Consider the following 26,029-nt stretch of genomic DNA (forward strand, 5'->3'; position numbering starts at 1 on the left):
TTGAGCCCAAACTGTGCTGGGGCATATCAGTCTGCAGCCAATACTTGCAGAAAATGCTCTGCATTTGTTTTAACTCACTCCGAGAAATGGAGGCCTCAAAGGACATTATAATAACAGCTGAAAGTTTAGTTTGGTGAACTTGAAAATGTATCTCCCATCTGGTGTCGGATGAAGGTTCTAAGTAGATACAGTTAAAGGCGGCCATACACTGTGCGATTATTTCGATCGTTGCACGCAGCTCCATCTCAAACTGTGCGAATCAGTCGTACAGTCAGGCTCATGATTCCTGTTCTCACACTGCACGGACCGACGCTCGTATGCAACCTGACTGCTCACACTGTAGGACCATACACCAAAGGACGCACGACACGTTTGAGTGTTGTATCCGGAAATACGTTAAAATACCAAGGAATCTGTAAAAGTGCATATAGACGATTGTGTATTGGCGTGAGTCACGAAATGGTAGTGCTAAACAAAAACCAATGAGCTGCTTTGGTAATATGTGCCATTATCTGTGAGGAATCAAAAAAGAAGAAAAGACAACGATGTGTTTGGTGCAGGCATTGGTTGTCCAGACGTGGACAGTATGGGCTGTCAGTCCAACAGCAGGAACTAGAGGTAAGCTGCAACAGGCAAACTGCACTAGGACAACAGACAGCTAGCTTGTACGCTACTGTACGCGTCTGTGTTCGCGCATGCACAGTGTGAGAATTTGAGGCACATCGGTTCGTGGCACTGCTTTGACAGTACGATACACTCACGAGGAGCGAGCAGGATTTCAAACAGCTCCGTTTTCCTTGCGAACACACGATTGCTGGTCGTGAGGTGGTCGTGAGGTGCTAATCGCTTCTCCTTACCCCATGTACACTGCACGAAGCACGACACACGATTAGAGGCACATCGGGCCCGATCCCAGAAATAGTTGCACGAGTGAGAAATCGTCTCTAAACTCGCACAGTGTAAGGCCGCCTTAAGTGTGAAGACTACAGAGCAGGGGTGTCAAACGCATTGAAGTTCAGGGCCACATTCAGCCCATTTGGATCTGAAGTGGGCTAAAGCAGTAAAATAATAATAGTGAAAAAAGTACCATTGGTACCACTGGTCTACAATCTTTTAGAAATGATTTGCTTCAGACATTAAATGTGCTAAACATTACGTTTTTTGTTATTTTTTTACTTTTTATTTATTAGTTTTCAAAAGAACAAATAATGAAAATGAGATCATCATGGGTGTTACAGTTAAACTTAAAATATTCTTTTACATCATGCACACATACGAGGGCCGTTCAATAAGTTCATGGCCTCACCCAGAAATACTGGTTGTTATAATACAGGATGTTACATTCTTTCGTGATGGGATAGTGATGCTTGAACATCGATGGACCAAGTGCATTGCTGTAAATGGAGATTATGTTGAAAAATAAAATATAAATTATCAGTCTGTGTTGTTCTGTTCTGGGTGAGGCCATGAACTTATTGAACGGCCTTCGTACATCATTGTACAATTATGGTTGTATTAATCAAGGTGCGTACACAATCCATTTTTCCCAGTGTTCAATACATTTCTTCAACTCAAGTCTTAAAGCAAAAGTAAGTCTCTCTGTACAGTAAATTTCTTTAATAATCCCACGCCAGAGGTCCAAAGTTGGAGGGTCGGGTTGCAACCATTTTCAGGTTATAGCTTTTCTACTACTTGCCAAAAGTATCTTCAATAAGTATTCACCCTTCTGAAGGACTGTTTCCGGTATTTTACCAAGATATAAAGTAACAAAAGAATAGTCTAAATCCATCCCTATTATTTTATTTATCTCGGTTGCCACCTCCCTCCAATATGATGGGATTTTCGGACAGGCCCCTAAACGTTACGTATTTTAATAAGATTAATTGGAAAATAAATGACAAAAGTGCCGGTTTGCTCATGTTTTCAAGGTATATGATAAAGTGTTATTACACATATATATTGGTTTATGTACATTTCTATAATAGTTTTATAAATCTTCCACTAAATAGAACCTGTAAAGTGAACGTATTCTAATGTGCAGACAGTGTTTTGAAGTAGATCTTGTAGCTCTGAGACAAATATTCCTTTTGAGTCAAACCCATTCTCTCGTTAATTCTTGAATTTCACATTTTGACCCAAGGCTGTATCTTGGAAACTTCAGCCAATGAGCATTTTTGACTTGACTTTTCTTTATCAGTGACTCTCGTGTGGTAAAATTTCGTTACTTTTATTCTGGAAGCATTTTCCTTGTAGACCAGTGTACCATATGAACCATCTCGGACCCTGAGAACGTCAGGGACTGGTCTTCTACTGGTGCACTGAGTCAGGACTAAACACTGAAGCTGCGTTTCAGCCATGCAGCTAAACTCTGGAATAGTCTTCCTGATGATGTGAGACAGACCTCTACTCTGACAATGTTTCAGTCCAGGCTGAAAACGGCTCGGTTCAACTGTGCATAGAACAACTTGTGACAATCTGGAAGTTGCCCCAAACACACACACACACACACACCCCATAACATGCCTGTTAGCCTCCAGATCCACCCCGGAAATTGTCGCCACGGCATCGTCACCTGATTCGCCCGAAGTTGGCGGCAGATTTTAAATACCCCCCCCTATCTGCATTCGGTGCGTTCGTGGACGAGTCAACACGGAAGCATCAGAGCAACAGCTCATTAGAACAGACAAAAAGTACGGCAGTTAATCCCGTTACCAACTGTATTCATCTCCGTCCGTTTCTCCCTCTGGTACATCACAACCAGCCATCCCACTGCAGCAAAGACATTTTTTTTTTTACTAACGAACTGAAATGAACTGGAACGAACTGAATTATTTTTTTCCTTTTCGATAAGCTGATAGCTGAAAACCCGGAGTGGAATTTTTTGTTTAAATGAACTGTGGAATGTTTGCTTGGTTGGTGGATTTTGTTGAGTTTGGACTTTGGGGGGGCAACTGTGGGCTTGGATTTGTGTTTTTTCTATATAATCATTGTTTAATACATGATTTTGAATTTTAAATGGTTTAAAGGTGTGCTTTCTTGTTTTGTCATTTAATGTGTGGGGTGTGGGTTTAATTAAAACTCACATCCTTTGTGGTGTTTGAGTGATAACAGACAAAAACTAAATAACTGACTGAAATTATACGACTGACGTAACATCTAAAATGTCAGGAGAGAGACCTGGCTGGCACCCCTAAAAATCAATATAATCAAATAATATAAATGAAATAAATTAAAGCATCAAACTCAAACTGTCACAAACTGAAAGGGTTCTATCTGCATTCTGCTCTTTTACTTCATTTTAATTGATTATTATTTGTGTTTTATTTAATATATTTTAATTGTAATTGTGTGTTTTTAACCTCTCTTTTGCATTCTTGTAAAGTGATTTACCCTGTGTATGAATTGTGCTATTCAAATAAATGTGCCTTGCCAGCCTACCATTAAATTATCAGGGTCCCTACAGGTTTCTACAATTTGTTTTAACCCTTTCATGCACAGTAGTCACTACAGTGGACAGCTATTGTACAGCTGTTCTCTTGTATATTCATGGATTTTATTATTTTAGTTCCATATCAGCTTATGCATCATCTTATATGCTGCAATTGATACCATTACTGTAACTTTGCTGTTCTTGATAAACCTGATCTGCAGTAACATGTTTAACTGTAAATCAATTGCTAATTGCTATTAGACTGTTTTTTTTTGTTTGTTTGTTTTTTTTAACTTTTCTTTTTTTTTTTTGCATATTATCTCCATGAAGTAAGTAGTAACTAGTATTAGAGTATGTTAAAATGTGAGAAAATATCAGATTACCAGCATTAAACATGGTTTTATTTCAGAGTTTTCACACAGTATATCAGTAAATACATGTTTCTTTGCTTCAAAAATTAAACGCGATGTCCAGCTAAGAGGACATTTTTGCAAGTCTATGAAAAAAAGGTTCATAAAAATTTCAGTCGCATTGTTTTGTTTTTTTTTTTTCATGCCTAAAGAGGAATAAAAACCCTCTGATGTCCAGCTAAGAGGACATTTTTGCAAGTCTATGAAAAATAGGTTCATAAAAAAATTCAATTGCATTGTTTTTTTTTTGTTGTTTTTTTTTTTCATGCCTAAAGAGGAATAAAAACCCTCTGGAAAAAAAATCTTGATTAAGGTTCTCATAATTCATGCATGAAAGGGTTAAAGACTTTTTATGACCTTTTTAAGACTACTTAGAATAGAATTTAATGCCCATGTCACAGCCTATTTCGCGGCCAAAATGGCGAAAATTTGTGACTCCTAACATTCAGGAAAATTAATTTATTTACTCTAGCACCTTGATTCCCACTGTTCCAAGTAATTTCTCACCGGGGGCTGCAAAGTTGGCAACAATTGGTTCCTAATTTAAACATAAATTGTCGGGTTGGAACTGAGTCGACTAATGCTACTTTCCTTGCAGCTTGGACATTTCCCAGACACAGTTAAACACAATAGAGTGAACAAGTCTATGGCAACATAATTTAAGATTCACCATATTAAATTTAATACCATTTAAAGAGTTTTTAAGGTATTAAATGCAGATTTGTAAATTCAAGACTTAAGACTTTTTAAGACCTCACGGCAACCCTGATTATAAAAATGTTTACAGGGTGGGGAAGCAAAATTTACAATGAACATTTAGTTGTTTTTTCTCAGCAGGCACTACGTCAATTGTTTTGAAACCAAACATATATTGATGTCATAATCATACCTAACACTATTATCCATACCTTTTCAGAAACTTTTGCCCATATGAGTAATCAGGAAAGCAAACGTCAAAGAGTGTGTGATTTGCTGAATGCACTCGTCACACCAAAGGAGATTTCAAAAATAGTTGGAGTGTCCATAAAGACTGTTTATAATGGAAAGAAGAGAATGACTATGAGCAAAACTATCACGAGAAAGTCTGGAAGATACTATTAAAGAAGAATGGGAGAAGTTGTCACCCCAATATTTGAGGAACACTTGCGTAAGTTTCAGGAAGCGTGTGAAGGCAGTTATTGAGAAAGAAGGAGGACACATAGAATAAAAACATTTTCTATTATGTACATTTTCTTGTGGCAAATAAATTCTCATGACTTTCAATAAACTAATTGGTCATACACTGTCTTTCAATCCCTGCCTCAAAATATTGTAAATTTTGCTTCCCCACCCTGTACATCTACAAAGTTTCCTTAAAAGTGTGAATAACATGAACAACCTGAAATGTGTCAAGAAAAATAATTGCAATTTTAACAATATTATGCCTCAGTTTATCATTTACACACATTGCAGCTTACAGATCACAGTGGATCTGGAAAGATACAAAATATTTAGTAACAGGCAGAATATTATTAAATTACACTTACTTCTCTTAAAACATTTCAGATTGTTCATATTTATTCAGGTTATTCAAAATTTTTAAAGGATGGTTTGTAAATGTAAGCATTTTAATGTAATTGTACTTTTTTAACATCATAAAACAAAGAGAAATGTTGTATTTGTCATTATCTATACAGGGTAGGGAAGCAAATTTTACAATATTTTGAGGCAGGGATTGAAAGACAGTGTATGACCAATTAGTTTATTGAAAGTCATGAGAATTTATTTGCCACAAGAAAATTTTACATAATAGAAAATGTTTTTATTCTATGTGTCCTCCTTCTTTCTCAATAACTGCCTTCACACGCTTCCTGAAACTTGAGCAAGTGTTCCTCAAATATTCGGGTGACAACTTCTCCCATTCTTCTTTAATAGTATCTTTAAGAAAGTCGACATTGCTGTGTGATGTTCTATTGGTAGCATGTTCTAAAACGCCCCAAATAGCAGAATCCAGAGGGTTTAGATCTGGGCTAGAAGGCGGCCATAAACATGATTCCCAAAAATTGCTAAAGTTGGATTTGTTGCTGTTGTCACTAAGTGTTTTGGTGTTCTTGTGTAAGATTTTAACTTCAAATCATATTTTTCTGCATTTCTAACGCTCTTGTTGTCTACCTCAAGTTCAATTGCCATTTTTCTCATGGATTTGGTTGGATCCTTTAGGATTTTGGATTTGAGAGCTTTAATAAAAGCTTTGGTACGTTTTTTGTTGCTTCCTCCACTTCCAGACTTTCTCGTAATAGTTTTGCTCATAGTCATTCTCTTCTTTCCATCATAAACAATCTTTATGGACACTCCAATTATTTTTGAAATCTCCTTTGGTGTGACGAGTGCATTCAGCAAATCACACACTCTTTGACGTTTGCTTTCCTGATTACTCATATGGGCAAAAGTTTCTGAAAAGGTATGGATAATAGTGTTAGGTATGATTATGACATCAATATATGTTTGGTTTCAAAACAATTGACGTAGTGCCTGCTGAGAAAAAACAACTAAATGTTCATTGTAAATTTTGCTTCCCCACCCTGTACATTATGTTATTATTTTACTGGTCTGACCCATTTGAGGTCATATTGGTCTGAATGTGGAACCTGAACTAAAATGACTGTTAATATGTTCAGTGTAATTTCTGCTTTTCACAAATTCATCCCACAGGCAGGATTGGACCCTTTGGCTCACAGTCTGTATGTTTGACACCTGTGCAACAGTGGGTGAGTGTGCAGAAACACAGGAGTGTTTTATTATCATACATCCACTGAAAACTCACTAACTGGTGAGTACATGTGCAGCTAGTGTGTATTGTAGTGTCACTGACTTCAGAGAGAAACAGCGCTGGATGTTGCGTCAGCTTCAGCAGACTCCCCACACTGGCCAGACCTGTGCTCTGAATGCTAAGCTCCCTCATAAATTGGAAATGACAGCATGATTCATGCAGGTAATACATTTCACTGTCCGACCGGGTGACATTGCTGTTATACAATATTCAAGCTCCGTGCTGCATTGGGGTAAATGGGGACGATGCACTGAGAGGACACTGGAATTATGATAATGCCACTGACGCATAGTTAGCACCCAAAATTAAACATTATGTGACACCAGCTGCTCACAGGACAAAGGCCTAAAAAAAACACAGAAACAAGAAATTATTTTTAGTGCTGAAGGTAAAACAGCTGCTTTAGAATTGATTTGGTAGAAAAAGGACGTAATAACCTTCATAGATCTGGCTGCAGAAGTCAGACTTTTATAGTATTGATGAAATGTATCAGCTGTAGTCACCAGGCGCCTGGGGCCATGCAGTGTTCGCTTTTTTAAACTTTTACATTATCCAGGGCACAGTTTTGCTGATGCTGAGCATACACTCAGCACTTCAGCAGCGGCCTGTCTCACATTCATGAACACACACCTGAGTGCTGCTTGGTCGCTCAGTCGAAGCGTCGTTTTCTACTTTTGGCCACACAAGCATCTGCAGTGGAGCTACACAGCTTTAAACGCCTGTGATAAATGACTGCATTTACTAAGGTAGGCTAATTAATATTAACCTTTTACCACCTTCAGCTCCTCTTGTATATCATTGGAATTGAGCAGAAATACAACTGACAGAAGCGTCGAGAGACATCAGGACTCTTTTTTATTCATTACAAAATGGGCCACACGGCGGTTTTGAAAGGAAAATAGCAGACCATGAAAAACACTCGTAATGTTTTGCAGTGTTCATTACAGCCACCTCCTCTTGGGGCTTGTGTTTATGGCTGGTCATTTTCTACATGCAATAAAGCTTTTCCATCTGCCCCACAGGACTTGATCAACACAAATCATCTAGAACCACCATAAAATAGCTTTAAAACGATATTAAGTTAAGAGCTGAATAAGCAGATTTGTAAGCAGGATGCTCTTGCAAACCTCATTTTTATTGCTACAATATACTACAACATGGAGCACGCTCATTTCTCCCAATCAAGTATGAGACGTGGATTGCATTTCATCTTTCAGCCTTAAAAACAGAGGATTGCTCTAGCCAAGGTTATAATCGCTAACGAAAACTAACAAAATGACGAAAACTAGAATTGTAAAAACATTTTTGTTAACTGAAATAAATAAAAACTATAATTAAAAGAAAAAAACGATAACTAACTGAAACTGTATTGCGTGCTTGTAAAACTAACTAAAACAAATAAAAATTATGGATAAAATTCCCTCAGTTTTCGTCTCTGTCAGTGTCGGATTAATACGAAATCGATTTATTTCCCTTTAATAATTTTATCTGTTGGCACCGTACGACACTTGACGGTCTGTCACTTGTGGTTTCCAGTCGTCTTCTGGTCCCCACTCTACATGGAGACTAAAGTTGGGAGAAAGCAGCAGAGTCCTGTCTGGGATTTATTTGAATACAACGGAGAAGAAACGAAAAGATACGACAAAACTAAAACTGAACTAATACTAAGCATTTAGAATAAAATGAAAACCAATAAAAACTATCAAACCTGCTCTAAAAACGAATTAAAACTAACTGAATTAGAGAAAAAAAAGTCCAAACTAAATAAAACTGAACTATAATGAAAAATCCAAAACTATTAGAACCTTGGCTCTAGCTTCACAAGTCATTGACAAATTCTTACAACAATGACCTTAAACAGATTTGATGTGTGTAGGTGGAGGATTTTGTTGTATTGATACTATTATGCCAATAACCCTTTAACCCCTGACGTATCTGTGGTGAGCGTTCTGAATGTGAGACGTAATTTAAATATTCGTAAAAATTCAACCGTTTGCTCAAATGGAAACATTTCAAAATGGACTGAGAGAATAGAACTCGCACTTTCCATAGACATCTGAGCATGCTCAGTGCACCCCCCCACTGCCTGTGTAATGGAGGGCAAAACACAAAGCAGTGAGTGAGACCAACTCGCTATAAAAATAGATGGTTTGAGACTTTTTTCGCTACTTACAGATTCGTGACTTTTTGTCCTAAATGACACCTCACTTTCCTAATGCCCCAGAAATAAATCCATGTGATTCAATTCTAGAACGTCCCCAAGCACTGAAGGGAATCATTTCAATGCTATATAATAAATTTCTAAATATTCAGAATTCATTCTCCTCAGTTTTAAAAGGAGAATGGGAAACCGATCTTAATTTAACAATTTGTGAAAGTCTATGGTTTAGCATTTTAAAGAGGGTTCACACATCTTCCATCTGCGCTAAACAGTCATTTATGCAGTGTAAAATCTTACATCGCTGTTTTTGGACCAATCAAAAGATGGCAAAGATTTTCTCCGATGTAAATCCAAACTGTAACCGGTGTGGTGCTGCTCCTGCTAATCATGTTCATATGTTTTGGTCTTGCTCAAAACTTAATACTTTTTGGAATAATATTTTTGCTCTGCTTTGGGTAAATCAGTACAACCATGCCCCCTACTGGCAATTTTTGGAGTTTCCTCTCCTGCACTGGGATTATCCAAAGCCCAAAGTGACTCGATAGCTTTTTGTACACTATTGGCTCGTCGTATGATTCTGTTTAAGTGGAAGGAACCTCTGCCACCCACTTTTGTGCAATGGGTGCATGATTTACTTTTCTTTTTAAAGTTGGAAAAGATTAAGTTTTCTGTTCGTGGACAAATTAATTTGTTTTATCAACAATGGAATCCCTTTTTCTCTACTGTCAACAAGAGTGTCCTGCTGTCACCTATGTCCTTTTGATGGAGAAATGTGTTGTTGGTTTGCACTGTATTGACTCAGCCCTGAGAATTGTAAAGAGGAGTTGATAAAGTTATTTATCTTGTCTTTTTTTTTTTTTTTTTTTTTTTGGGGGGGGGTGGGTGGGCGGGTTGGTACGTTTGTTGTATGATTTGTTTGTATATGTTTGTATATGTTGTGTCTGTGTAGTTTCCTGTGTATGGGTACATGTTTGTGTAAATGTATAATTTGAAATAATAAAAAAAAAAAAAAAAAAAAAAAAGATGGTTTGAGCTTTTCTTTGTCTTATTTTTTTGTTTTTACTGTTGTTTGCACTGTTGTGGTGATTTTCCTTTCCTTTCCTTTCTTTTCATTTTTTTTTTTTTTTTTTTTTTTTTTACTACATTTTGTAACATTTTTGAGCTTTGCCATGAAACTGCTTTTTGGAGTTGAACCAGGTGCCAAAAAGCAACTGGACTGATTTAGAAAAAAAAGAGTCCCAAAACAAAAACTATTGGGCCAAAATTCAAATACTTGTTTTTGTTCACTGTGTTTTAGTTCACAGTCTCAATCTAAATCTCTTATTGATGTACATTCTGAGTGCCTTATTTAGTAAAAACCTGTAAAACTTCAATTCCTCTCTGTGTTTTTCTGTTATTCCACTCTATTTTGACCCTAAAACACACAGTAAAACAAAACCACTGAAGAAAAACACACACTCATGTTTCATTGAAATTATGAAATAATTTAAGATATGAAGGGAAAAAGAGAAAAGAAAAAGACAAAACAAGTCAACACAATTACATCTATGTATAAAAAAGTGTTTACAGAATTTACACATCCAATGAAAGACAACAGCCCCTGGAGCTTTCACAAGTTACACACTCAGATGAACTATCTGTCTTCAGGTATATAAAGTCCCATAAATCCTCCGAGCATAACACACAATAAAATCTCACTGTTCAAAGGAGTTTGCAAATTAGTTTTACCTAGAGCAGGGGTTCTCAAATGTCTTCAGCTTTAGTCTCAAAACAGAGATTTTTTGTTTCCTCTGGACCCAAACATGCAATATTACATATTCAGTTGCTATGAATGTACATTTTTAACGTCCACGGTTAAAACTATGTTGAATAAATGGATTTTGCTGCCTATTGAACAGTTGTGTCAATCAAAATGTCACACAATCATGATGTTTTTTGGATTTCTGGATATAGATTTCTCATGTTTTTGTAGCCATGTAAATATTTTTGTCGATAAAACAGTGCCTGTGATGAGGATGCATAAATGATTTTGACAACTGTTGATGTTTGCTACTGTTTTTGTTGTTCCCATGTATGTGCGTAACTTTTGTGGTCACATGATTGGCTCCCATTGGCTGTTGTCATTGTACAGTTGATGCTGTTTGTGTTGTGTTTGTAGCCCTGATGACGACTGTTTGGGGTTTTAATATGCTGACTTTTTAATGATTTTTTTTTTTTTTTTAAATCAGTTTGAATGTAAATAAAGTTGCTTTTTGTATTTCCTTTCATGCCTTGTATTTTACTCTCTATTTTTATTCTAAAGCAAATTGCTAAATATTTATAGAAAAAACATAGAATTGATTTCTTCAACAGATCTGGGCAAAAACTGGCGCTTTTGGCATGTTTTTCTAAATGATTAACATCTGACTTTTAGGAACAAATGATTAAATGCTGTGTTATATCACTCTTATCACAATTTACTTTGCATGCTATGTGTGCTTTTTATTGAAGTAAAATCTGTGTGTGCTGCATTTGTTTTTTATAACTGCTAAATCACATCTCACTGCTTTTTACCGTACAATGACAATAACATTTCAATTCAATTCTATTTGGAGATAACTAACTTGCAGCAGGAAAAATTTTAAAACTTTGCGACTTTGTGTACTTTACAAGAGTTACCATGCATCGTTTTTTTTTCTTTTTCTTTTTTTTTTTTTTTTTTTTTTTTTTTACAAGAGTTGCTATTTTCTGCAGTTGTTTGCACAAGAAATGTCAACCCAGAGTTTTCTTCATCTCAGTATTGTCAATTTTGTAATAACGTGGGATCAAAATATAAGTTTTAGTCAAATAACAACAGAAAGTCATAACATACAGTCTTAGCCACCAGAAACCAGAGAAAAACTAGAGGAAAACTTACACTTTGGTTCTAACTCGCCTACATTTCATAAGGGGTGAGTAAATTGTGATTCAGATCATGAATTCCAACTGAAACAATCGTCGGCCAGATCACTCAGTCCTAGTTGAATGTCTTGTTGGCAAAAGGCTTATAATAAAGAAACAAAACAATAGTCTGTGTCCATCCTTCTTCTTCTGTTGCATTTATGGCAGAACTGACAACATTACTTGGCACATGACATAAAATAATTGCATTCAAATATATTATATTGCCAAAAGTATTCGCTCACCTGCCTTGACTAGCATATGAATTTAAGTGACATCCCATTCTTAATCCATGGGGTTTAATATGACGTCGGTCCACCCTTTGCAGCTATAACAGCTTCAACTCCTCTGGGAAAGCTTTCAACAAGGTTTAGGAGTGTGCTCATGGGAATTTCTTACCATTCCTCCAGAAGCATATTTGTGAGATAACACACTAATGTTGGACGAGAAGGCCTGGTTCTCAGTGTCTGTTCTAATTCATCCCAAAGGTTCTATGGAGTTGAGGTCAAGACTCAAGTTCATCCACACTAAACTCTCTCATCCATGTTTTGAACACTGGTGTACAGTCATGTTGGAACAGGAAGGGGTCATCCCCAAGCTGTTCCAACAAAGTCGTGGAGCATGGAATTGTCCAAAATCTCTTGCTTTAGCATACCAAAAGATTTTGGACAAATGGTCAACAATTCCCATAAACACACTCCTAAACCTTGTGGAAAACTTTCCCAGAAGAGTTGAAGCTGTTATAGCTGAAAAGGGTGGACCAATGTCATATTAAACCCTATGGATTAAGAATGGGATGTCACTTAACCCATAAAGACCCAGTGCTATTTTTGTGGCAGTTCCCAAATATTTTTTTCTCTATATTTACCCTTTCTTAATGATTAATTTACTGATCATGGAGATGTTCATTCAAGCTCAGAGTAAAGGTAAGGGTTCAAAATCAGAGAAAACTCAAGAAAAAGTGACTTTTTCAGCAAAGATATCAATAACTGGACATAAAAATAAGTGTCTCCATCCACTGTTGTTGATCCAACTCTGTGGGTTTTAGTGGTGAATCAATGTTGTAGAAGGTGACGGTGTTTCTACGGTAACTACGGAGCCTCTGAAAGTCCAAATAGGTCATATCATATGACCATGAAAAGATGACAAACTGCATTTTACACCAAATATTTACATGTTTTTTTTTAAGATTAGTGGATTAGAAGTTATTAAACATTTTAGTTCAGTACATGGTTTTGGTCACCGGTGGAGGTTTGGGTCTTTATGGGTTAAGTTCATATGCGCACAGGTGAGCAAATACTTCTGACAATATAGTGTATGTGCACACTGTATCAGGTTGGGGTCCATAAAAACACTGGTATCAGGGCTTTTCAACTGTCTACAGTTTCCCATGGGCCAAATTGTCAAAATGCTATGGACTGTGGGCTGGACCCCTGTAGTATTACTCTAATATTGAATGCACAATTGACACATATCACCATCACATTTTCAACGTTTTTATTTCACTGTTAATCTGTTGTGGACCACCTGTTGAATAGCCCTGGTTTATATCTCCTATTTAAATGATGGAAATTTATTCACATATTATAGCATTGTTAAAAAACTTTTTCTGCTTCTTGGCAACCCAATAAAAATAACCTAAAGTTTGGAAAAGGAACCACTACAACATATATGATCAGAAAAAAAAAATAAAAGGGTCTAAAGGTGCACCATTTTCTGTATCTGCACTCTAAAAAATGATTAATAGGCTCAACGTAAAAAAATTGAGGTAACAATTTCCATTAATCTTTTTAAGTTATTTCAACTTGGCAAATTGCTTAAATGCCACAAGACTTCTCTAGTTAAGTAAGCTCTATTACTTTAGTACAAACAACATGATTTGCTTTTTACTCTAGGAGCTTAATTAAGTCGAACCAACTCAATTTTAATTGTGTAGAAACTACTCCATTTAGTTATATTGACTTATTGTTTTACTTTTATTCTACTCAAAAGTGTTCATACAAGTAGTTTCTTTAATTTTTTGAGTTGGTCTAACTTATTTCTGTACATCAGAAGAAATTCCACATGGAAATTCCAGTTACATGACTGACCCGTTTCATTCTCTGCGCAACTAACTTACTAAATGTGTCTGCATGTTAATATCTCAAATGTACACAGTATTATTGTTCTCATTTTCTTGCAGATATTAATTACCTCCGCCAAGGAGGTTATGTTTTTGCCAGGGTTTGTTTGTTTGTTTGTTTGTTTGTTTGTCTGTCTGTTTGTTTGTCTGTCCGTTAGTGTGCAACATAACTCAAAAAGTTAAGGACAGATTTGGATGAAATTTTCAGGGTTTGTTGGAAATGGGATAAGGAAGAAATGATTAAATTTTGGTGGTGATCGGGGGTGGGGGGGCCACTGATCAGCCTTGGCGGAGGTCTGCACTCTCCATATGCTTCTAGTTTACATTTGTTAAGCAGTGAGGAGTTACATTAAGCAATATCACTGCAACTAACAATAAACAGGAAAGGCACTGTTTGGCCTATGGCTCTGACTCATGGTGCAGTTCTATAAAAAAAATAAATAAATAAATAAACACAAAAAGGCCAATAAACATTAGAATGCACACATTAACTCAAAATTAACACCAACATCACAACCCTGCTGAACCCCTGCACATAAAAGAACACGTTTTCAACAATATACCCAATACCCACAATGCAATGCAGCAAATACGCGACAATATATACTACAATTTTAAATTAGAAAGGAGCAAAATGTGTATTATTCAGTCCTTGAATAATTAAAACTACTGTTGCAGAAACAAAGCTAAATTCTATCAAGCCTTAAAGTTTGGTAAAGTTCTGTGCAAAATCATGTTTCTCCTTTTTTTTTCCTGTGCTTCCCTCCTTTTCTTGCGGTAGGCGTGGTCTGTCAGCAAAACATGTCCAGGCTCGTCAGCTTTGTACTCAGCTTTTAGAGGAAGCTTACAAGATTTTTAAGCTGTACTAACTTAATATATTTCTTTGTTTAGTTAAAGGCAGAAATGTCTGTTCAAAATCAATATGTTATTAAGTTAAGAGTGTTTTCCTTATTTTTCATTTAGACCAACTTAATAAAATAACTCATCATCTGATTTAAATGTGTACATGTAACAAACTTAATTTTTTTAAGCAGAGAAAGCTCTTGATTTTAAGCTTAACTTACTAACCCCATGAATCATTTTTTAGAGTGTGCATCCACTTGTGTGATTTTGGGTAATAAATCTTACAGCATTGCCTCGTAAACATTTTATATTCCATCGTATCAGATAACTGGGAAATCTTGTGTCTGTTTTGGGGTTTCAACGGAAACAGAGGAAGCTTTGCATTAAAGCTGAAAAACAAACCAAGAAGACAATCAATACGGCTACACCCTGCAGCTGAAGTACACCAACCTCTTCGACTCTTCAACGTTCTGCTCTCATTTCAACATTTCCAGCCCTCCTTTCACCTTCCTTCACTGTCACTGCCTTTCGCTTGAATGTGGACCTTAAAAGTGTCGACAAGTATCTCCAGCTCTCCAAGACCCAATGGGAGCCATAAGCCTGTGTTGTAAATTCACTGCTATTGATCCGATTCTGGAGGCTCTCTCAGGGTGTTTATATGTAATTTTATTTTCTTTTGTTATGTCTGTCAGTGGAGCCATGAGCAGGCTTCCATAATTTTGTATAACCTGGAGACTTCGATCAGAATAACCATATCTAACCCCAATATGCACATACGTATATATACACGGCGGAGGTAATAATGAATATGATTGACGTTGTGCGAAAGTGGCAGAGAATGATAGGAGACAGATCGGTTGCTCCAAATGATCCTCTGGAGAGGTGGAAATTTAAATCACAGCTAACATTACCATTCTGAGTTATCACCTTTCTCCCATCATGCTCTCTGTCCATATGGCAGCAATTTCAGAGAGGAGGTTGGGGCGGGGGGGGGGGGGCTTTGATGGTTGTGGAAATGTCCAATCTATCAGGCTCTTAGTGATATGAATAGCATGTGAATTACGTTATTCATATGAAGTGTTTTACTCAAAAATGAAGCAACTATCAATTGGGAAAAAATGGCACTTCAGGTTATGATGATGGATAGGACAAAAACTGAAATAAGTGATGCTACATTCTCAGCAAAATTGGGTAATTTCAGCACTTACTTTGAAAATTACACCACTTTTTAGGACATCACACTCTCTAGTTTGAGGATAATGAATGACAGAAGAGAGGTAAACATTATTTCCCTTTAAAAAAAGGCATGGAATTGTAGTGTTTTGCTATTAGAGGTTGAAAAAAAAATGTGACTTAGTGCTACAAGACCATTCAGCTTTTTTTTTTTTTTTTTTTTTTTTTTTTTTTTTTTTTACTCTGGACTGTTTCCTAAAACAGGCTTTCACCAAAGGAAACAGGCAATCCAAAAATATTGACAATAACGTCTGTGTAAACATCGATTTTTTCTCCCCAAAACCACCTATCTCTTTGTAAGTTTTGTGCTGCTGTGAACCTATACACACAAAGTCTTTTTAAGTCAGTGAATAAATAAAGAGTGTGTTTAAGAGCATCTTGGCAACTATGAGAATGCCTCAGTGTGAAACAGATATTCACATCCATCACAATAAATGGGCCTTTATTTAATAATGTGCTTCCACAGACATTAGTATACTGATTTTGATTGAATTTGTGTTTTGTGTACATGTAAACCCCAAAAAGTCCTTCCATCTGGGATACACTGCTTCCTCTCTACATGTTTGACAGTTGCGGAGCCTCTTGGTTGTATTTGCTGTCCATGTTAACAGATTAGAGCAGCCACACAGTCTGCCTTAGAGTCTCGCTTTAGTGCATCATCTAAAGATTTGGTGTCAAGCAGACGGAAAGCAAAACAGACAAAAGATCAACCGATACATGCATTACACAAACATTTTTCACTATTGTTTCAGTGTCTAGACTGCATCTGAATATGTCACTGTCATGGAAAATATAAATTGTTCTTCACCACTTTAGCAGTTACATAAAGGAGAAAGTCATGCACAGTTAAGGCAAGCGGTGGGTTTATAGTGATATCTCCAAAAATAAAGCAGAATATTGTTGCATGAATACATCTTTCTGACCTACCTGGGTGCTGACTACCTGTGCAGGTGCAGCGTAAGTGTGAAAACAGAATTGAAAACAGTGGAAGAAATGAAAGCATTACACTTCTGCAGTAATGGCAAATTTGTGCTTATGAGAATTAAATAATTAAAGGTTCAGTGTGGGGATGGTTAGCACAGAACACCCCTCAAAATTTAAGAAAGTGGCAAAGTGAGAAAAAGTACAAAAATATAACTATTGTTGTCACCACATAACTTATACACAGGTGAGTTTGCTTATTACCATTTGTTGATCCACAGCTCAGACTGAACTGTAACAGTTCTGACCTTCTGTGGATGATTCCAAACAGATCTTCAGTGCAACTATTGACAGCACAAACCTAACAGAAAACGAGATTTGTGGTTTTACTGTGGCTGTTTTCTGTCTAAAAACAGAGCTAAGCTAACAGAGCTATAATGTAAACTATCAGCTGATGCAGCACGTGAAAATAAGACAGTGTTCTTATGACCAATTGAGCTTCTGTTTGCATGAGAAAACTTAATCATGAGTATCAGACGTTATTGTTTGTTGTTTTTGTACCTGTGAGAACATTCTAGCCTCTCCTGCTATTGACAGTTTGGAATATCCATACAACAGATCACCCCTTTAATGCTGGATGTAAAATTTCAAAAAATATGAAAAATAAGAAGTCATCCACTGCAAGCTACTAGATAGATAGATAGATAGATAGATAGATAGATAGATAGATAGATAGATAGATAGATAGATAGATAGATAGATAGATAGATAGATAGATAGATAGATAGATAGATACTTTATTGATCCCCGGGGGGAAATTCAAGAAACAGCTTCAACTGTACATATAAATGCCTCATTCTAAGGTAGTGAAAAGAGAACAATTCTCATTTCAACATGTTCATACACTTCATAAATATGGATATTAAACCTCATTTTCCCTAAATCTAAATCATAGTTTGTAGTTTCGATGGAAAAATGCACTGAAATACTCAGACCATGGCTAAGTGTCTTCATCCCCTGCTTCCTTGTCATATGCAGTGACAGTCTGACTGGTGAAGTGGAGGATATGTAATATTTCCTGTGGTTCTCGTGGATAAGCCAAATCCGTTTTTGGCATTTAACAGAGATAAGCCTGCTATAGGCTAAAGTGGCCTCATTTTTAGTAGCCACAGTCAAATTAATTTAAAGACAGTGTTTACTCTTACACATTGTATTTACTTATTTTGCACATATGCATATTTTTGCACCTATTGTAGATTTTATCCTGTGTATATTTGGTTCTATTTTTATTACTGTATGTGTTTTTATTGTTGCGTGCTTTCTCTTTTACACAGTGTTGGGCAGTGCTCCAATTTCACTGTACTATGTACGTAGTATGTTGGTGTAATGACGATAAAGATTTATCTTATCTTATCTTATCTTACAGGACTTTCTTTTTAAATAACTGGTATTCACATCACAAGCACCAAACAGTAACCGGAATACACATAATCAGACCTTTCTGTGTTCCATATAAACGGTTTATCCAGAACATGACCTTGGAAACCTGGGATGAGCCTCCTACTTGAGCATATCTGACAGAAACCTGCAGTCCGATATGTACAACAAATAATTGTACACATGCATACAACATGAACCACAAATCTTTGTTGACCCGTGTGCTGCCTCCTGATGCTGTAGCATCCTGTTCTCATCAGATGATGGATAGCAGTGCAGCCCTGCAATATTAAAAGGCCATATGCTCACCAGAGGGACTGTTATATTATGGACATCAATTAGAACCAACACATGTGCACTCGCAAAAACTCCTAAATACAATTTAACAGAACCTCCCAAGTCAAGCTCAAATATAAGGCAGCTCATTAATACAAACATGCTCACATCAGTCACATTATGTCATTTACCTAGGAAAACATCTGGAAGAAGATGATGAAGATGGAGGATTAGGAGTAATCCAAACACATGTGTGCTGCTTCAACCCAATGGCTGTATTCCTGCACTCTGCGGTAGAACTCTATCAGGGGGCAAGGAGTTATCAAGAACACCATCTCAGCGCTGGCAGATGGGTACAGCTTGGAACAGGCTGAACACATCCTATTATATTGCAGGGCACAGACAACTGCACCTGTCTAGATAACACACACAACTGCAGGCAACAGCGATGCCGAGGGAGAACGCACACGGCGCAGAGATGATGCAGGCCACCGCGCGCACAGGTTTTTAATCCAGTGATGGCTCATGTACAAATGTCCTCTACTGTCTGTCTTTGTGAGTAAAATACCCAGTCCTGGTCTTAATTTTAAGCCATGCACAAAAACACACTCATCTGCTTTGTGTCTAGGCTGTGAGCTGACAGATCTCCTGTTAGTTGCTCTGTTGAACCTGAGAGCTGAGACAACGCCAGATGAAGGGTCCAGTGGTAATTACCTTGTCTTTGATTCTGTCCACCACAAATACATGGACACTTTTACAAACACGTACAGACACTTTTCAAACACACACACACATGCACACACACACACACACTCACCACTGCTGATGGCAGCAGTGGTTGAGGACATGCAGCTTCAGCACTCCTTCCGGTAAATAACACTCCTGCTACTAAGGGGCACTGGGAACCACCACACATAAACAGACACACACACAAAATACTAGAGTGCGGTACCTCTAAAGCCGAGGTCTGATGCGCTGTACAGGTATAAGTACAAATAGAAGTTATAAATTATGATCACCTGCATATTTATACAACACTGTATGACAGTACACATAAAAACAGGCCATGTGGAACACTAGTTGGCACAGACAGTCCAACGGCTTCCTCAGTGAGGACAACTCAATGATCAAAAGACGATTTACTAAATATACTAAAGTATTAAGATCAACTGAGACACCAAGAGATGGAGGAGGAAAATGAATAAAGAAATACAGATTATCCATTCAATGCCCTATAGTAATATCAGCATTTACATTTTGTGTATTTCCTTCACTTCTGTGTGTATGTAGGTTAAGCAGTGTAGTTGTACACACATATAGCCATAATAAGGCCTGATGCTGGACAACACACACTAAACAAGGCTTGCACTGTCTGGGGCCAACAGCAAGGGTATATCCCCGAAATCCCCCCAATCCTCTGCTATATATAAATCTATCTACAATAATTGTTAGACAATTGATATGTACTCAATTAGAGCTACATCAACATGACAGTGGCATAATTACGGTCAGAGAACCAATTTTTTTCCCACAAGACTCCACCTAGTGAATGAAATTGACGCCATATGAACTCTGGATGGTAAGCGAGAAAATAGACATTTGTAAGACGATCCATATGAACCAAATTTTATCTCAATAAGTCTATTATTGCTTGATTTATGTCAAAAAAACTGATTTTCAACTAAAGCGCCCCCATTTGGATGACTTATAATACTCACAGAGAAGCTGGAAATGATATGGTTTTTCCACTAGGGGTCCCCTATGTTGGATATCCAGAGATAAGAAATCCGACCAAATCTGTCCTAGTTATTGTCTTTACACGATGGTGGTGGATCCAGTGGTGGCGGCATTCAGGGTAAAACTATTATATTCCCGAAACTCAATTTCAGAAATATAAATATTCCATTGTGCAGATTCTTCTTTGTTTTGTCTCATAAACTGTATATAATTAGCGGATGGAGGAACCATGACATTGAGCCATTGATTTCTGACCTGAAGGCAGTACTTTACGATTCAACCATCATAATGTTGTCTTTGTGGAAACAGAAGTGAGCATATTTGGACTAAAAGGGCAGAACTAGAGGCCTGAGGGGTCAGAGGTGACTTAAAGCTAAGCACTAACTTGCTGACTTAGTGAAAAAATCGTCATCAAACACTGCGTAACAAAGTCATCGACAGTGTTAACATAACTTACAACCCTCAGCTACAGTTGAGCTGGTTGTCGGGACAGAATATGTTTAATTACATGTCAAGCCTGGAGAATCCTGGAAAAAGTACCGACTTAGTATTTTAGTTCAAAGTGAATCTGTATTTGGAGACAAACTGGAATTTTTTTTTTTTTTTTTTTTTTTTCTTATCACCATAACGCTCTCTAACAAATAATCACACACACATTTCAAGCTGTGCAGATATTGCAGGCATAAATAACTGATGACAAAAAAAGTGACTGTCAGTGGTATTACAACTTTAAGATTCCTTCGCTTTGGCTTCATTTTGTAGCTGAGATCCTTGCTCTTCAGTAAGTCCTTAGACTTTTGTTGAGGAGGTGACCTAAGGTTGAGCTCTGATTAATTGATTCCAGATTTTACAAACCTACTTTCATTGGTGATGTGTCAGAAACTTTTTTGTGTTGTGGGCAGTTTTTGTTTATTTTTGGCCAGAGGTACAGTGACTTTTATGGGAACTGAAAAATCACGTTACATTATTGGCCTTTTATAGCCCAGTTTTAACACAGCTAAAATCACTTTAAAGGCTGTTCTCATTTATGTAGATTTCTGCCTCTGTTGTCAGACAGCTGGGTGAGTATGAAATAGTCATTAAATTACAGAACATAAAGATTATATGTTAACCAGTAGCAGATTCTATGCTATTTTCCAGCCGTTTTTGCCGTGATGATAAAAACCTTTATTTTTTTTATCACCATAACGCTGTCTAACAAATAATCACACACACACACATTTCAAGCTGTGCAGAGATTGCAGGCATAAATAACTGATGACAAAAAAAGTTAGTTAGTCGACGGGGGGTGGGACCTTTCTGTGTGGAGTTTGCATGTTCTCCCCGTGTCTGCGTGGGTTCTCTCCGGGTACTCCGGCTTCCTCCCACCATCCAAAGACATGCACTAATAGGTTAATTGGTTAATCTAAATTGTCCATAGGTGTGAATGTGAGAGTGATTGTTTGTCTCTATATGTTCAGCCCTGCGATGAACTGGCGACTTGTCCAGGGTGTACCCCGCCTTCGCCCCTATGTAGCTGGGATAGGCTCCAAGCGACCCCCGTGACCCTAGTGAGGATAAAGCGGGTTCAGAAAATGAATGAATGAACGAAAAAAAGTTAGAATAAAGCCCCTAACCTTATCTTTTCTGCAGCTTTACTGACACGGCAAATTACATAAGCATTAAACTAAAACATTCAGTGTCAGGTGTTTTGTCACAATAAAAATCAATAAAGCCATAGGTGCTTATGACATGTCATCAAACAAAGAGTTTGGTTCTGAAGATGAATGAACAACCGGCTTCTGCTGTGTTGATATTCTTCTGTCCCCATCCCCTCCCACCCCCTAATTTTATTTAGCACCAGATCCCGCTAAAACAAAACAAAGAGATGTTTGTTGTTAACTGTCAAAACATCATTAGCAGCAGGTGGAGGTGATATGAGACAATGAATGCTGCCAGATGTGCCAGCTGGCTGCTCGGTTGCATCAATTGTGACAGTAATGATCACATAAAATGTTGAAAACACAAAACTCATGCACACCCATGGTATCATAGCTAACTCCACCCACATTCTGAGTGTAACTTCTCCCACTGCAGAACTCTGAAAAGTGTTATAAAGTCAGGCAGAAGGAGTAGGAGTAGGGGCTGAGGAGACAGGAGTAGTTCAGGACATCAGGACGGAAACTACAAAATACCTACATAGAACCATATGAGGCGGTTGGTTCACATTTTTGTTCTGCTTTACCACCCAGAAAAGGCCCAATAAAATATTCAGTAGCTCGGTTGTATGCAGCGTATGTTATATTTTGAATATTTTTACAACTTAAAATGTCACTGAATCCTTTCCCACGGGAAACTGAAGCCCTGAAGTACTCTTTCAACCAACCTGACAGTAAGAGCAGATCTGCTTGCATTACTGTGTGACTTTGGCATTTTAACATGTTAATTCAGATCCAGACTAGCTGATGGAAGCAATGGTAAAAGATGTACAAATATGTTTTTTTCCCCAAACAAACTCAATATAACAGTTCCAGTTTTGACTGTTGTTTTGCAGACTCTGTGATCAGCTAGACTACTAGACTGAAGGCTCAGGTTGGAATGATAAGATATTTTTATTGTACACACAATGACAATAAAGGCTATCCTATTCTATTCTATCCTATTCTATTCTATTCTAAAAATACAGATCTTTATTTGTCTTATCACCAATGACATTTTTTTTTTTTTTACAATTCCTGATTCATCGCTCAAAAAGCATGTTTTAGTGTTTCATATCACTTTAAATTACGTGTAAAATATTTGAAGAAGTGTTAGCACACTTTCAGCTATTTCCAGTTGCACCGAGTGCTGCCCTAATATATTTGGGGATAACTTTCTGATCTCCATGATAGCAAAATTTCTACTGACCAGTGGATGTCAAGGGAGGCAGATAAATATTAATGGAGCTTTGCAGACACACTTTTCTTCCTCAACACACACTCAAACTTCACTATCCTGCAAAAATCACAGCAGGCACTTTAGCCGCTCTGATGTGTGTGGATAGCGTGATAACCCGTGGTCTGGCTGCCCAGAGCTGCACTGGGGCCCTCGGGGTGAAGCTGCTATCTCCAGCCAGCATGAGGTCTGGGCAAAGGCCGTGTTGCTCAGTATGCCCTCAGTAAATAAATGATTCCACCTGTCAGACCCACTAAGCCTCCACTTCACAGAGGTGAGACACTGGAGAAAGCATGTCTGTGAGTCAATTTTTCTGTTTATGCGTTAGGGAAAGAGTTAGAAGGGTGAAGAAGTGATGAGACGGATGGAGGGAGCAAGACAGGGCAGTGGGATAGTTTTAGAGGACTTTGGCTTAGACCTAAACCCTGACATAAACACACAGTCTAGTTTTTATCGTTCTGGTAGCCAGACCGTGTCTGACAAACAGACTGGCTTAAAACACACAAATATCAGTATACAAAGAGGCAAAGACACAAAACAAAACAGACTGCAATTTCTGCAAACTGTTAACCTTAGGCAAACACATCAGTAATGGTTTGAGCGGTATACAAAAAAAGCTTTCACCATGCTTTGTGCTGAAGGGGGAAATGCTAGAAGATCAGAGGTTTTGTGTGTAGTATGCAGTGTATATGTGTGTGCGTATTAATGTGTGTGTGAATGAGACAAAGCAAAGATGGGGGTCGGGAGGACTACAGTCTGAGCCAGGCACTGAGAACATGTCTGTATGTTTATTTATGTGTATGTATTATTTATTTATTTATTTATTTTACAACATACATGAGTGATTGCTTAGCCACAAAGCCAACCTTGTGACGGTGTTTCCATGGTGACTGCATCCAGGAAAAGGCACTGAAGTGCTTTGGATAGGAGACTGAAGTTAAAGTTTGACTTCTAAGTAATGTTAAATGACAACTGCAATCATAAGCAGGAGTCTACAGATGCAACATTTTCATTCATTTTCATAACCACTGATGCAATCAACCAAAAGCAGCTAACAATGACACCTAAGCTGATGAAGGTGTGGGCATTTTAACAATTGTACAACTTGTCACAAACAAAAAGTGTAGGTTTTTCTCACAGAGAACTGTTTGTGAAATATTATAAAACCGCACCCACCAACTACTGCTTGACAGCAACAACAAAAGCAGAGAGGAGGAGGATGAAGTAGAAATTTTCTGTGGTGAACTGTAACAATTTCAGTAAAACACTTCGGAATTGCAATATCCAGCAAAAGGACACCTAGGCCACCACAGTGGATGAAGTAAATATAGCAGGAGGAAAGGTGAGTAGAAGCACAGCTGAATTCAGACAAACATCTTGCGCTGTCCATTGTCATGAAAGGTGAAAAACAATGTGGCTCTTTAAAGTCAGACTGCAGATTTCATGTTTTTCAAGTAGGTTTCTGCCGATATGAAGGATGGCATTAAGTCTTCTGACACTTCAGTGAAACAAAGAGTTTATTAAAGCCCCTGCTTGACTTTTCGGAGAGACTCCCGTTCTTCTGGGAAGGTTATCTGCCTCTATGCTCTTCCCATTAGTGACCTCAAGACCTGGGAAAGTATTGTGTTAGTGAAAATGTGTACTCCAAAATAAGGTACAGTATGTGAAGCAACAAGATCCAGAGACTAAAACTGAAGAACATAAAAAAAAAAAAAAAAAGTTTTAGAGCATAGGATTTGTGGCTGGAAATTTTTGCTTTGATTTGATCTTTGACGAATAGATATTGATTACTATCTACATGTTGTGATAACCCTTCCTTCCTCTGACACTTTGAGAACATTAATAGAAGTCAGATTAATGTTTAGACTTAAGACTTAATTATTTAGCAGTGATGAAAGACTCAACGTGACTTAGATTTAAAGTTCACCAGACTCAGCTTATTCAAGCACCATGTTGAATTACTGAAACACGAGTGGTTGATTTTTAACGCAATGTGATGACGACTTAGAATGCTGACTTATGCAAACCACGTACCTCTTAAAAGTCACCTTTTCATGAATTCAGTTTATAACAAACATTAACAGGAACACATCTGGAAATACAAGGCTTTCACTGGACTGCATTTAAAACTGTCAAACAAATGTGGTGCAGTAAAAAGTACAAAATTTCCCTTCCCCTGAGATGTGGTGGTGTAATAGTACAGTACTGCATAAAATAATGGAAACAGAAGTAAAATATTAAGCCCTTAAAGGAGTGATATTTTGCTTTTTTTTTTTTTTTTTTTTTTAATGGAATTATACTTTTTAAAACATTTCCCTGTGGTCTACATAAACTGTGAATGCTATGCTTGGGTCTGAATTCCTAATTAATTAATCTCTACAGGCCCATCTTCAACCCTATTTCTGAGTAATGACACCAGAAAGGTCATTTTGAGTGCTGGCCCTTTAAATGTACATGACCCCACCCCCTTCCAGGTGACTAGTAATAAAATGTACCAAATGAAGAAGGAATTGAAACAGGTTGTAGAAATCCACTTGACTTTTGCTTGAATGAATATATAGATAGCTTTGCAGCAACTGGAGGGTTCACATTCAAACTTTATGAACTATTAGGGTCCCCAAATACACAAATAAATGTACCAAAGACTAATAAAAATGGGTTTACCAAGACATGACCCCTTTAAGTCAATGCTGGTGTAAAAAAAAGTTAAAAGCTATAGTTAAATGCCTACTATTTAGTTATTTTTAGCTTTGATTTAATATTAGTTTGGATGAAGAAACAGGAACATCCATTAGTTTCCAAACTGCTTTAGGTTGTG

General features: G+C 37.4%; 1 protein-coding gene across 4 annotated transcripts in view; it reads right to left on the minus strand.

The window, feature by feature from the left end:
* Window positions 1-26,029, minus strand: part of LOC115435550 (beta-1,3-galactosyltransferase 1-like) — a 266,798-nt gene that overhangs the window by 25,989 nt on the left and 214,780 nt on the right. The window contains exons 5-6 of one of the 4 annotated variants that reach the window (XM_030158048.1): window positions 22,319-22,378; window positions 2,520-2,523 (exon numbers count right to left, since the gene is read on the minus strand). The exons of the other annotated variants lie outside the window; for them this stretch is intronic. The gene's annotated coding sequence lies outside the window, so the exon portion shown is untranslated. The remainder of the gene's footprint in view (window positions 1-2,519; window positions 2,524-22,318; window positions 22,379-26,029) is intronic. 4 annotated transcript variants of the gene reach the window in all.

Source organism: Sphaeramia orbicularis, chromosome 2 (assembly GCF_902148855.1).
Source record: "Sphaeramia orbicularis chromosome 2, fSphaOr1.1, whole genome shotgun sequence".
NCBI classification, from domain to species: domain Eukaryota; kingdom Metazoa; phylum Chordata; class Actinopteri; order Kurtiformes; family Apogonidae; genus Sphaeramia; species Sphaeramia orbicularis.